Genomic DNA, 14,726 nt, shown 5'->3' with positions numbered 1-14,726 from the left:
TGCCAGACCGAGACTCGAACTCGGGACCTTTGCATTTCGCGGGCAAGTGCTCTACCATCTGATCTATCCAAGCACGACTCACGCCCCGTCCTAACAGCTTTACTTCCGCCAGTACCTCGTCTCCTACCTTTCCGACTTCACAGTACACATTTTTCTCCCTAAAACGAAATGCATGTAGTCTGCTGCTTTGAAATATTCAAATACACCATTTAGTAGTACCAACCAAATATTGCTTACACTCATTATTCAAATACACCATTTAGTACTACCAACCAAATGTTACTTACACGCATCAGTCATAAAAGTGACACATTTCGCGACGAGTAGGTAAGCACTTGTTTCTAACTGGTGACCTTCCGATGTTCACATATCACGAAAGAGTGTGAACAGCCTTTGTACGTACATTCCTGTAGCGCCTTTCCCCCCTAAATTAGTTCTCCGTTGCTGCTTGCAAGTGGAGGAACGTGGACATGTGACATAGATTCCAATTGAAGATCCCATTCTTTCTATTTTCCGTTTATTAAAGATCCACCGACTCTCTCGTAACACTAGTTGCTGCAAAATTTTCTAGAAACGGTTATATGAGAATGAAGTAACAGCTACTTATGGTCAGGACTACAAATTCGAGGAAGATACGCTTTTTATCCTTTTTTCAGTATCTTCTACTGGATTACGGGACACGTATTTCATATTTATTTTATTGCTGTTGTAACTTCTGGAGGATCAGTTTTACGTTGAGCTAGCTCCTTTTTACTTTTGTTTATTCTGGGGAGAGGGGTTTGTGAACTGTCTACCAAAATGTATCAGAAGCGGCCAGACTTACGGTTCTTCACAATAACACAGTGTGTACCTTTTCCTTATTAGTGTGTCAACGTGGATGAGGGACGCTAAAACACTAATTGTTTGGTGTATCGTTTTGAGCTAGGGCATTGCTGCTACTAGCATATAAACTTGTTAAAGAAATAACTTGAAGTGTAATAGCACTGTACCTAATTCTTTACTCAGATGTTTGACGCATGCTTACGGCAAGCAGTCTATAACATCCAATACGAGCCTCTGTTGTGTAGAAGTATTGGGATAATTTGTAGTCGCAGATGTTACTTTTGAGTAAAAGTAGAAGTGTATAGTGTAGGTTGGTTATTGTTTATTTATTGATTTGTCCTGCTAAGATTAAAGCCGTACCCCTCAATGCGCGACGAGATCACTGATAACTGAAAGGGAAAAGGAGAGTCTCTCCGTGCCAGTCGCTCAGGCTAATGTCTTTTGTCTTTACTCACTTTTGTGTAATACGTAGAAATGGGCCATCCTACCTTCCCTTACGAGTCGGTTGCACTCTCACTGAAAGAAAATGAAAAAATTTATTTGCACAACTTCGGAAATAATTATTTGTAGACGGTTGAACGGGAATCCAAACCACGTGCCTCCAGTATGCGAGCCTCAATACCTACACCACGCTTCTGTTCACTGAACACTTGTAGTACCGCCTGTGGTGTTGTATTGGGCGAGATGAAAAAGTTGCGGGGGGAGAGGGGGTGCCAGGGCTCTGCTCGCGAGATAGCCGTGGCGGCCGCCGGAAGCCGCGTGTTGATAGCGCCGTGACTGACACCTCCCTCCTGCCGTTTGTCTACTTTCCTGGCATTGTTTTGAGTGGACTCGGCAGCTGCACGGAGTAACGAAAACGGCGGATGCAAATATGCCATCAACTGGAGTAAACTGAACGCAACAACGGTAACAAACCCCCGTCAGTCACAATGATAGCCCAAAGTGATACCAACACTTGCTGTTTGGCGTTGCTTCAACGCCGCGGACGCTGCACACTACTCACAAGTATCACGCACGGGCACCACGACAGCATCTGGCTCCATCGCTTCTGTGAGACTCGCACCCACCGCCAGTTCTTCTTCACCCCATTTTTCTTCATTGACAGCAGTATTTTTAAATATGGTTATCAGAAATTAAATTGCAATCTCTAAACGCTGTACACCATTCGTAACGGTGGCCGTATGAGAAAATACACGGGTACATATAACCTAATGCAACGTTTACTGTTTGAGAGATAATTGAACAAAGTTTTGCACATTTAGTTATTATATTATTGGCTATAACGTTGATTTTTAATTTTTTTGTGAAATGGTATGATTAGGACGTTGCTGGAGGCTTTTAGAACACATGCTATCACACGAGGAACATTTTCCTTAAAGGTTATTTATCACTTTTAAAATGTGGTATATTATTCTCAGTAATTAAGTAAAACAAGTTGGTGTACTACTTTTGTAATATGAGTCTAAGAAACCGTTGTTTTAAATTTCTGTATATCAAGCATAGCAGATTTTGTTTCACAAAGATTTAACTAAATTTGACAGTAATGCACTTGGAAAAATTTTGATTCATAGGAAATTTTACATCATTTGTAGTACGAATTACACTCTTGAAAATTGAAAACAGTATTTCTGACATGCCGCACACCTATCTGGTAGAAAAAAAGTCAACGTTTAGACAAATTTTACATATATCCCCACAAATGAATTCTTGCCTGACCTTGGAGTGGATTCGATACACAACTATAAACCATGTGTAGGAGACCTTTATTTTGTTGTGACCTAATATTTGTACGCAGACAATTTTTTTTGTCGCATATGTAAAAAGCTACGACAATGAAGTGGTTGTGATTAACGACTTCAAAATGGTTGAGCTCTGACCTTCTTGAACGACTCTCCTAAAAGTCACGTGTGTAACCTAGCGCGACATTCACTGGACTTTTTTGATCCTGGACGCTGTTGAACACGAATGTGCTGTGTCATTAGCACATTATCAAGCCCGATCAGTATTTGGTCGTCCACACTCAACGCAACACTTTAAATTCTCAGTTTCTTAGAAAAACGTCATGTTTGCACTCCTTTGCTAACTTCATTAGTAGAGTATATGCTGGCAGGCAGACAGGGTGAATCATCTAAAACTTGAGCCGCAAATATTGCGGAAATGGAAAGTGGTAGTGTTGTTAGCTAATAAACAGAATGTAGTAATACTTAGAAAGTGTATTCTTGTGCAGACATACACTTTATAAACGCAACAATGCCTGTTGACATGAACAAACTAAAAGCAGGTTAAATTAGATGTCTGGTGTTTGTTGCAGGATTCTAGTGCGAATCGTAGTTTGAAAAGTTCCCACACCCACACTTGCACAGTACCTGTGCTAGCACACACTATAGAACAACACAAGTGCATACACTAGTTATGTAGACCTTGGCCAGTAACGAGACAACTGACCATCTCAGATTGTGTTCTAACCGACCTCCGACAGCGGTAATAAACGCTCCCAGTCTGGTATGGAACGACTGCTGCACACGTGCTAGCATTTCAGCAGAGATTGCCGATCAAATTGCAGTAATACGTCGTCGCATATCATCGGATGTAGTTGATATGAACTTGTAAACAATGTCTTTCACCTTTCCCCACAGAAGAAAAGTCTACAGGCATTAAATACGGGGAACGGGCCGGCCAAGTTACAGACCCTCTGCGTCCAATCCAACGATTGGGAAACAGTTCGTGAAGACATGCTGTAGTTCTTCGTCCACTATGGGCTGGACAGCCATCATGTTGGTACCATAGGTTCCTCCTAGTCTGCAGAGGAATGTCTTCTAGCATCCGTGGAAGTTGGTCAGTTAGAAGGCTGCGATACTCGTGCGCGTTCGGTATTCCGTTTGTGAAAAACGGGCCTACGGGCTCACGGTTCACCATCACACGCCACACTTTTTCACTCCATGGACGCTGACGTTCCACATAATGAAGCCAACAAGGATTATCGACAGACCAATGGCACACATTTCGGCGATGTACCTGGTCATGAATGGTAAATGTGGCGTCATCACAACAAGATACGTGATACATCTGGAGTATCTGGTCTTAATACCTATGTACAAAAGTACGTCCACGGAGAATGGGTAGGACAGCTGCCTGACTCGTGCTGCCACACCGTCTTGCCATTGCGCGGTAGCTAACGTGGGGATCAACTGCAACAGCAGCGAGAACATTAATTTCCCCGACTTCTGTTGTCACTTGTTTCATTTTGTTACGTTGTCTAAGTGATGCAGTACCACTTTCATGTAAGTGGTTGAAGAGGTTGATAAATAATGGCTTAGATGGTTGACGTCTATTGGGATACCTTACCGCATACACCGTACAAGAACGAACTGCATTATTCCTACACTCTCCGTACACTACGAGCATGTCCGTTTTTTTCTGCGTTGATAAATTCCACCGTCCACTCACGACCTACAGCTAGGACTGTCACACACTAACTGACTAGCAAGTCGCAGCGCACTTAAGGAACACACGAGCACACCGTAAGCAAACATAACTACATTGTATCTAGCAGCTACTCAGCTTGAATGACACAAACAACTATCGGTGTGGGAACTCTTCAAAATACGATACCTCGTAAACGACTCGCACTAGAATCCTGCAACAAACACCACTGACTTTCTAATTCTCCCTACTTTTAGTTCTTTAATGTCAATAGACATTGTTCCATTTACGAAATGTGTACGTCTGCACAAAAAATACGTTTTCTAAGTATTATTACAATCTGCGTATTGGCTTTCAATACGAGCCCCTGCTGTCAATCCATTCTGTGAAAACTGTAAATCAGTAGCACTTTCCATTTCCACAGTATTTGCGGTGCAAGTTTTAGGCAATTCACCCTGGTTATACCTCCAATGTCCTTATTTCTTGTAAAATTACAGATAATTCTGTCAATTTCTCGGCTGTGAGTATGACAAGAACATTATAAAAATGAAATAGGTTAAACGATCGGTACTCCCTTTCTGGATAGCACAGGGAAACTTCTGATTGCACCGTACCAGCTCAAGTTACTTCAGTATAGCAGGATCTCTGTAGCACGGCATGTACAATCAGTCAAACCGACGAAAAGGTAAAAAGATAGTTCCCAAGTGCCCTAGTTTTTCAGAAGTGTAATGTCCTGCTGATCTTCGGCGTATTCCATGAAAAACATAGTAATTCCGTAAGTTCTTAGAATCCCTTAGTTGAATATAAATGGTCGTTCAGTAGAGAAGGCGCACCTGATTTATACTTCGGACGTACCACGTTCCATTGTTCCATTGGTCGGCACGGTTGAATATTTGCTTTAATTGTTGGATAATTACTCGGGTTGCTCGGGAACCTGTCACGTTTTGATACCTGTTAACTGATGTTTGATTTAGTACTTGGTTGCGGCGGCTGCATGCGGCTGTTGCAAATAAGGTAACACTAATTGTAAGTCAGTTTTTTGCGTATCTGAGTGCCGTCAAGAAAACTACAAATGTCGCTCTTGCTCTTTGTATGTGAAGCATGTTTGTCCTGGTCATTACCATCCTACTTACAGGGCTCCTCGTCGAAGAAGTGTCATAGCTATTTCGTCGTGAAGATGAGTAGTCAGCGTATCGACTGTGATACCTGCGTTTGGATACTTTACACTTACAAATTAAAACCTTTCTTTGCAGCAGTATATCCTCTTGTAACGATTTAATTAGCTACTTCTCTCATTTGTTTTCTATTTCTTCTCCGTGTGCAGAAATGTGTGTGGTAAGTGCATAACTTTCAGTAACTTGTGTTAGAGAGCCGGCCGAAGTGGCCGTGCGGTTAAAGGCGCTGCAGTCTGGAACCGCAAGACCGCTACGGTCGCAGGTTCGAATCCTGCCTCGGGCATGGATGTTTGTGATGTCCTTAGGTAGGTTTAACTAGTTCTAAGTTCTAGGGGACTAATGACCTCAGCAGTTGAGTCCCATAGTGCTCAGAGCCATTTGAACCATTTTTTGTGTTAGAGAACCAACTGTACATCTTTTTATTTATTTGTTCTTACTCCGTTTCTCTTTCCGAAAAGCCGGTCATAATTTGTAAGTCATTAGCGACAATAGTAGTAGCAATTTTTGCAGGGTTCGTCACTTGACCGACGTTCGTCTTTCGGCAGTGTTTCGTGAAATAATCAGTCATTTTATGGTTAACGTAATCTTCGTAGGGAACTGTTGGTGAAACCCATAGGGCTGCAGTTGTCTAAATCAAAAAGGCTGTTATTATTCGCACCCGTTCAGCACATTTGCGAAACGAATCGAACCTTATGTATGACTGATGATAGTGAATTAACTGCCAGTAAAATCTTGATAGGAGTTGGAATTGCTAGTACTTACAGGCTTGGTTAACAGTTGTTTTACTTCATTCCTTGTAACACGGGACGCGATGGAAGTCAGGTACTCTGAAGGTCACCGAAGCACGTCGTCGTTGGCCCCTGCTGTGATGCCGCAGCGCTCACAATGCATGTAATACCTTGCCTTGGGGGTCGGGACGCCTCATATTAAATGCCCTCCCGCGATTGATAGGCGCAGCGGCTGACAAGACCACCCACTACCTCGTCATTATCCCTTAGGGTGCCAGTTGTGAGTGTGAGAGAAGCTGTCTGTCACGGCATTATTGCTGTCAATTTGTATTTGTCGACCATTTTCGCTAGGGCTGTACGCATGACAAAGAGTGCAGTTAGTTAACAAAGAGACCTAGACATGCGGCCGCCGACCCAATAGCGGTGGTTTCTGTAAATTGTGTGTCGCTTTTCGTCATATAGTTGATTCGCAAATAGTAAAAGCCAGCACTGAAACGGCACTTTTCCGTTGATGGTATTAATTTGAGGCTACTGATTTCAATTTTATCATTCCAGCGTGTGTCTAAGTTTTCGTACCAGTTAACTTAGCCACACTTTTGAAATTGCTCTCATATTGGTTCTTAATAAATAGTCACACCGTGTACTTAAAATTTTTTTTGTGTGTTTTTGTCAAGAATGTGCTTGCTTGTAATCCGAGAATGCACATCACATCAGTTTGGGTCCCGCAGCCATTAATCAGAGTTGGTTCTCGTTGGCGAGTAATCGAAAAAGAAAGAGGACCTACCTTGATAAACGCTAGAGCCTTAAAAAGAACATTGAGTTTCTGAACGGCGCCGTAGCGTAACGGTTAAGTCATTTGGGGGTATCATGAAACTTGTGGGATCTGGTGCAGTTAATTCTTTACTTCTTTATCGAAATGATTCTGATCATTATTTTTATTCGGTTAATTGGTTGAAAACATCATTTTTTCATTTCTAATCCTGTGCCGTTTCACTTTAACTATCATATTAATTTTCAAAGTGAAAAATAATAAAAAGGGGAAAGAATGAGATCAAATAAAGAGGGTAATACGGTGATTAAAATAGCGCAGCAATGGATTGGAAATGAAAACAATTATATTCAAACAATTAATTGGATAAGAAGAATCGTCAGTATAATTTATATAGTTATGTAAAGAAATTTAGGTAGCACCCAGCAGTTCTTGAAGTCGAAACCTTCAGCATATCAGCCTAATCACTAAAATTCTATGTTACAACACCGTTCTGAAAATTCATAATACTGACGTTAAGGCTCAGGAATCTAGTGGATCGCAATAAATTCTGAAATTCGTTTTGTCGTTTGCTCTCAAACGAGGGTAAATGGTTACACTAATATGTCGAACCAACCCCTGGTGACCTTTCGGTATATTTTAAAAATGCCGAATTCATGTCATGTCATTGTTCACAAACCGGAAAGAAAGAAAAGCCTTTTCAAGTGTTTCTTCTTTATCCGGCGGGTTACTGCTGGTATACATCAGTGCATATAGTAAACGGTTGTGAAAACGCACTTTACCTCTTAGCAACAAATAATCCTGAGCTAAAAACGAGCATCAAAGTGATATAGGGATTAATGAACATCGAGTTGTCGTAGCGAGATTGAATATTGTAATCCCCAAATCATCCAAAACTAAACGAAAAGTATACCTATTCAAAAAAGCAAACTGACAGTGTAAGTGTAGACCAGATGCAATTGAGAGATTTATACCAAATAAATTAACAAACGACGGAGCCGATACTCCTTGGTACACAAAACGGGTCAGATCACTGTTGCAGAAACAACGGATAAAACATACCAAAGTTAAAGTAATGCAAAATCTACGAGATTTGATATCCTTTACGGATAAAGCATGCCAAATTTAAAGGAATGCAAAATCTACAAGGTTGGATATCCTTTACGGAAGCTCTAAATTCAGCGCGGACTTGAATGCGAGATGCTTATAATAGTTTCCACAACGAAACTTCGGTCTCGGAACCTGCCAGAAAACCCAGAGAGATTCTGGTCGTATGTAAACTATGCTAGCGGCCAAGACGCAGTCAATGCCTTCTCCGCGCGATAGCACTGGAAGTACTATCGAGGTCAGTGCTGCGAAAGCAGAATTACTAGACACAACCTTTCGAAATTCATTGACCAATAAAGTATTAGTAAATATTCCATAATTCGAATCAAGAAAATCTGCCAACATTAGTAACTTAGGACTAGATATCCTCGGAGTAGTAAAGCAACTTAATAAAAACATGTCTTCCAGTCCAGACATGCCTTCCGGTCCAGTCTTCCTTTCAGAGTACGCTGACGAAATAGCTCCGTACTTAGCAATCATATACAACCGCTCGCTCGACTAAAGATCCGTACCCAAAGACTGGAAAGTTGCACAGGTCACGCTAATTAATAGGAGTCATCCATTACACTACAGGTCCATATCATTAATTACGATATGCAGCAGGTTTTTGGAACATATATTGTGTTTGAACATTATGAATTACCTCGAAGAGAACGGTTTATTTACACACAGTCAACATGGATTTAGAAAACATCGTTCTTTTGAAACACAGTTAGTTCTTTACACGCACGAGTTGTTGTGTGCTGTTGACAAGGGATTTCAAATTGATCTCGTTTTCCAAAAGGACCTCACAAGCGACTTAAAGTGAAGTTGCATGCTTATGGAATATCGCCACAGTTATGTGACTGGATTCGTGATTTCCTGTCAGAGAGGTCACAGTTGCTGGTAATTGACGGAAAGTCATCGAGTTAAAGAGAAGTGAATTCTGGCGTTCTCCAAGGTAGTGTTATAGGCCCTTTGCTGTTCCTTGTGGAGACGATCTGAGCAGCCGTCTTAGGTTATTTGCAGATGATGTTGTCATTTATCATCAAGTAAACTCACCACAAGATCAAAACAAATTGCAAAACTATGTAGCAAAGATATCTGAATGGTGCAAAAATTGACAATTGACCCTAAATAATAAAAAGTGTGAGGTCGTCCATGTGAGTGCTAAAACAAATCTGTTGAACATCGGTTACACGATAAACCAGTCCAATCCAAAGGCCGTAAGTTCAACTAAATACCTAGGAATTACAGTTACGGGCGATTTAAATTAGAAAGAACACATAGAAAATGTTGTGGGGAAGGCATCTACATCTACATGGATACTCTGAAAATCACATTTAAGTGCCTGGCAGAGGGTTCATCGAACCACCTTCACAATTCTCTATTATTCCAGTTTCGTATAGCGGGCGGAAAGAGCTCTGATTTGCCTTATTTTATCGTGGTGATCTTTCCGCCCGTTGTAGGTCGGTGTCAACAAAATATTTTCTCATTCGAAGGAGGAAGTCGGTGATTGGAATTTAGTGAGAAGATTCCGTCGCATCGAAAAACGCCTTTCTTTTAATGATGTCCAGTCCAAATCTTGTATCGTTTCTGTGCCACTCTCTCCCATATTTCGCGATAATACAAAACGTGCTGCCCTTCTCTGAACTTTTTCGATGGACTTCGTCAGTCATATCTGCTAAGGATCCCACACCGCGCAGCACTATTCTAAAAGAGGACGGACAAGCGTAGTATAGGCAGTCTCCTTAGTAGATCTGTTACATTTTTCAAGTGTCCTGCGAATGAAACGCAGTCTTTGGTTAGCCTTCCCCACAGCATTTTCTGTGTGTTCCTTCCAATTTAAGTTGTTCGTAATTGTAATACCTAGGTATTTAATTGAATTTACGTGTTTTAGATTAGACTGATTTGTCGTGTTACCGAAGTTCCTTTTAGCACTCATGTGGATGACCTCACACTTTTCGTTGTTTAGGGTCAACTGCCATTTTCGCACCATTCAGATATCTTTTCTAAACCGTTTTGCAATATGTTTTGACCTTCTGATGACTTTATTAGTCGATAAACGGCAGCATCACCTGCAAACAACCTAAGTCGGCTGCTCAGATTCTCTCCCAAATCGTTTGTATAGATAAGGAACAGCAAGGGGCCTATAACACTACCTTGTGGAACGCCAGAAATCACTTCTGTTTTACTCGATGACTTTCCGTCAGTTAACTCTCTGACAGGAAATCACAAATCCAGTCACATAACCGAGACGACACTCCATAAGCACGCAATTTCACTATAAGCCGCTTGTGTGGTACAGTATCAAAAGCCTTCCGGAAATCCAGAAATACGGAATCGATCTGAAATTCCTTGTCAATAGCACTCAACACTTCATGCGAATAAAGAGCTAGTTGTGTTTCACAAGAACGATTTTTTCTAAACTCATGTTGACTGTGTGTGAATAGACAGTTTTCTTCGAGGTAATTCATAATGTTTGAACACAATATATGTTCAAAATTCCTGCTGCATATCGATGTTAACGATGTACACCTGTAATTTAGTGGATTACTGCTACTACCTTTTTTTAGTATTGTGCAACTTTCCAGTCTTTGGGTACTGATCTTTCGTCGAGCGAACGGTTGTATATGGTTGTTAAGTATGGAGGTAATGCATCAGCATACTCTGAAAGAAATCTAGTTGGTATACAGTCTGGACCAGAAGACTTGCTTTCATTAAGTGATTTAAGTTGCTTCACAACTCCGAGGATATTTACTTCTGCGTTACGTTGGTAGCTGTTCTCGATTCGAATTCTGGAATATTTACTTTGTCTTCTTTTGTGAAGGCATTTCGGAAGGCTGTGTTCAGTAACTTTGCTTTGGCAGTACTGTCTTCGATAGTATCTCCATTGCTATCGCGCAGAGAAGGCATTGATTGTTTCTTGCCGCTAACATACTTCACATACGACCAGAATCGCTTTGGATTTTCTGCCAGGTTTCGAGACAAAGTTTCGTTGTGGAAACTGTTATAAGCGTCTCGCATTGAAGTCCGCGCTGAATTTCGAGTTTCTGTAAAAGATCGCCAATCTTGGGGATTTTGCGTCTGTTTAAATTTGGCATGTTTGTTTCGTTGTTTCTGCAACAGTGTTCCAACCCGTTTTGTGTACCAGGGAGGATCAGCTCCGTCGTTTGTTAATTTATATGGTATAAGTCTCTCAATTGCTGCCGATACTATTTCTTTGAATTCAAACCACATCTGGTTTACACGTATATTATTAATTTGAGAGGAGTGGATATTGTCTCTCAGGAAGGCGTCAAGTGAATTTTTATCTGCTTTTTTTGAGTAGGTATATTCTTCACTTATTTTTGGAGGATTTGGGGATTACAGTATCCAGTCTCGTTATGACAACCGTGTGTTCACTAATCCCTGTATCGGTTTTGATACTCGTTATTAACTCAGTATTATCTGTTGCTAAGAGGTCAAGTGTGTTTTCATAACCGTTTACTATTCGCGTGGGCTCATTAACTAACTGCTCGAAATAATTTTCAGAGAATGCGTATAGCACAATTTCGGATGAAACCAAAGGCTGCGTTTCTTTGGCAGAACACTTAGAAAATGTAAGAGATCTACTAAAGCGATTGCCTACACTACGCTTGTCCGTCCGGATTTGGAGATCTGCTTCGCGGTGTGGGGTTCTTACCAAATAGGATTAACGGAGTATATCGAGAAAGTTCAGAGAAGAAGAGCACGTTGTGTATTATCGTGAAATAGGGGAGAGAGTGTCATTGAAATGATACAGGATTTGGGGTGGACATTATTAAAAGAAAGGCGTTTTCCGTTGCGACGGAATCTTCTTACGAAAGTTCAATGACCAACTTTCTCCTCCGAATGCGAAAATATTTTGTTGACGCCGATCTATGTAGAGAGAAACGATCGTCACAATAAAGTACGGGAAATTAGAGCTCGCACGGAAAGATATAGGTGTTGGTTTTTTCCGCGCTCTGTTAGAGAGTAGAGTAGTGAAAAATCATTTTGGAGTGTCAGGTATTTAAGTGTGATTTGCATTTACATGTGGATGTAGATATAATTACACTAGAGGACATTAGCGCATCTGCTAAGAGAATTTCATTGGGCTCCTGTTACGTCACTAATGACTCAAATTTAGTGTTTGCCTGGTCAACTAAATATCTAGGGATTACAGTTAGGAGTAACTTAAATTGAAACAATCATCCAAGCAATTGATAGAGCATTTAGAAGACTGAACAAACCCACTGTAGTATCTGTTTGCACTACTCTTGCCCGTCGTTTTGCAATATTACTGCACAGTGACGGATCCTAATAGAGAAGTCTCACAGAAGTTCAGTAAGTTGAAAGAAATGCGACTCGTTTTGTAAAATGATGTTTCACGGATTAACTTTTAAAATTATGGTTACAGACGAATGTCGTTAGAAAGAAATGATGCAGAGTGATTACAGACTTGTCCGTACCAGTGGAGAGATGTTGGACACTTGTCGGTGGACATTCTTCGCCTTCACTGCCTGTTACTCTTCTCCTGCTCACCGTGTTACACATAGCACCTAATGTACCAGGCACCTGGTCACGAACCGGCGACCCCTGCTGTCGGAGGAGAACGCTAACGAGTAAGCGGGCACTGCACCGCTCCCCTCCTGCTCCGCGCATGCTCACTGCGGGTCCCAGCTATTACCTCGCCAGCAATCACCGTCATTATAAAACTACAAACAGAACAAAAACACTCGCCAACCTTGGGCCGCATTATATTACCTTCAAAACGGGGAGACAACTTTGTAATTCCCTATTAACGAGCCAATTTTCCAGTAGCCCCTCCGCGGCAACCGCCCCCACCCTCGGCCCGGCGCGCGTTTTCTACCTGCCCGTCATGTGCTCAATCACATAAGTGTCCATTCACATATTCATAAAGCCCATCGCTCGCCTGGCGCACCTGTTTGGAGCACGGCGAGGCGACGGCGCAGACGCGGGGCGGGGCGGGGCCAGACAACTTTATGGCGGCCGCCCCATAATTTAGTGGCTAGTTAATTATCACACCGGCACCCCTCCTGACACCACTCCGGCTCCAGGGGGGTGCCTAGCCCTGCCACCGCTGCCCTTTCCCGGGGAAGCAAACGTGTGCACGGAGCACACCACCTTGAGTACAACTTCGAAACGCGATTGTGTTAATTAAAGCAACCGGTAAAATAATTTTTGAATGCTACGAAGGTTCTTGCCATTTTCGTAGTAGTCTTTCTCTTTCATCATTCTTGCTTCTTTTCACATGATAGCAAAAAATTGTGGTATAGTCGTAGCACTTGGAACCACTGCTTAGATTATACAGAATTTGCAACCACACGACGCATTTGAAACGAAACGACTGACAGTAGAATTAGCCTTACCTGTTCATAGAATGTGGTAATGCTTATTGTGATGTAGTATCAATCGTGCGTTAAATAATCCATATACATTATGTGTGATGAAAAATATTAATTTGAATAATGAATAGGCCATGAATGTTTCATTAAAACAGCCCTCCACGAACAGTTCTTCTTCAACAACAAACACTTTATACGGATATCTGCAGCCACCATCTTTTTAAATGTATCAGTACACATCAAGCAAACCCCTTTGTTAGGTGTTTCTCAATGGCCAACGTGTTAAAAGTCAATTTTTGCTTCGTATCGTTCATATTTATTACTTCAATATTTAACTGCAAGTTAGGAAATGCTGCGATTGAGTGCTATGCCTGTTGTGTACTGACATTAACGGGTAGTATAATAGATGTTTTATTCTAGCAATGATGTTAATATTGGGATAATTTACACACTCAGAAGATATTACTGAGGTCAACGTTTCGTGGTATTCACCAGCTGTGGGGCAAGGACCTCATGTGTTGGTTTGCGGCTGCATGTATTCACGTTACTGGTGTCGTTACTCATCCTGAGCGGTTGTTTTATTCAGACTGACCCTGAGGTTCGATGGGCAAATGACATGCTACAAATCCAATCCTTTGGGCTTCAAGTCTCAGCCGTCTCTTTTTTTTTTTTTTTTTTTTTTTTTACACTTATCTCCTCTTCCATCTCTGCAAATGATTTTTATACGTGTGCAGTGCAATACTTCATTGTAGTTCAGAGATCATATTAAACAGTAAGTCACGATATAATTGTTTGGGTATTTCAGTTCAAAGGTCGCCATTCCTATCCTAGGTGTGTACGTGCTGTGTGACAAAAATTGCCTAATTTTTCTTAATGTCTTTAAAAGTTGGTTATTTATTGTTTGAGAATGGGACAAATGATTTTTCATTGCCTGAGGTGCGTGGTACGAGCAACGCACCTGTCGTACGCGTAAACCAGGGCGGGAATTGCGCTGCCTATGCCCTGGCTGTGCTGCTTTCCAGCGCAGAGTGCAAGTGGCGAAATTCAATCAAATTACTGGCCAACGGCTGGTCACGGAGGTAACAATGTTCCGTGGCTCTTACATTAGCTCCGCGCCGCACACAAAGGGACTAGTCAGTGGCTATTTCGTTGTCGCTGTCTCCTCCGTTTACAAGTGTGGGTCGGACGATGTCAGTGCCGGAGGTTCAGCATACGACCCTACAAAAGCAACATCCCTTCGCATTCACATATAAACTAGCATACATTGTCTTACGGCCCAATCATCGAGGACTGATATAAACCTCTGAATGACCATTTAGCAAACTTACGAGGTTCATAAGATCGGCTGTCATAC

This window comes from Schistocerca nitens, chromosome 2, assembly GCF_023898315.1.
Source record: "Schistocerca nitens isolate TAMUIC-IGC-003100 chromosome 2, iqSchNite1.1, whole genome shotgun sequence".
Classification (NCBI taxonomy): Eukaryota; Metazoa; Arthropoda; class Insecta; order Orthoptera; family Acrididae; genus Schistocerca; species Schistocerca nitens.
Note: the sequence above shows the minus strand (reverse complement) of the source record.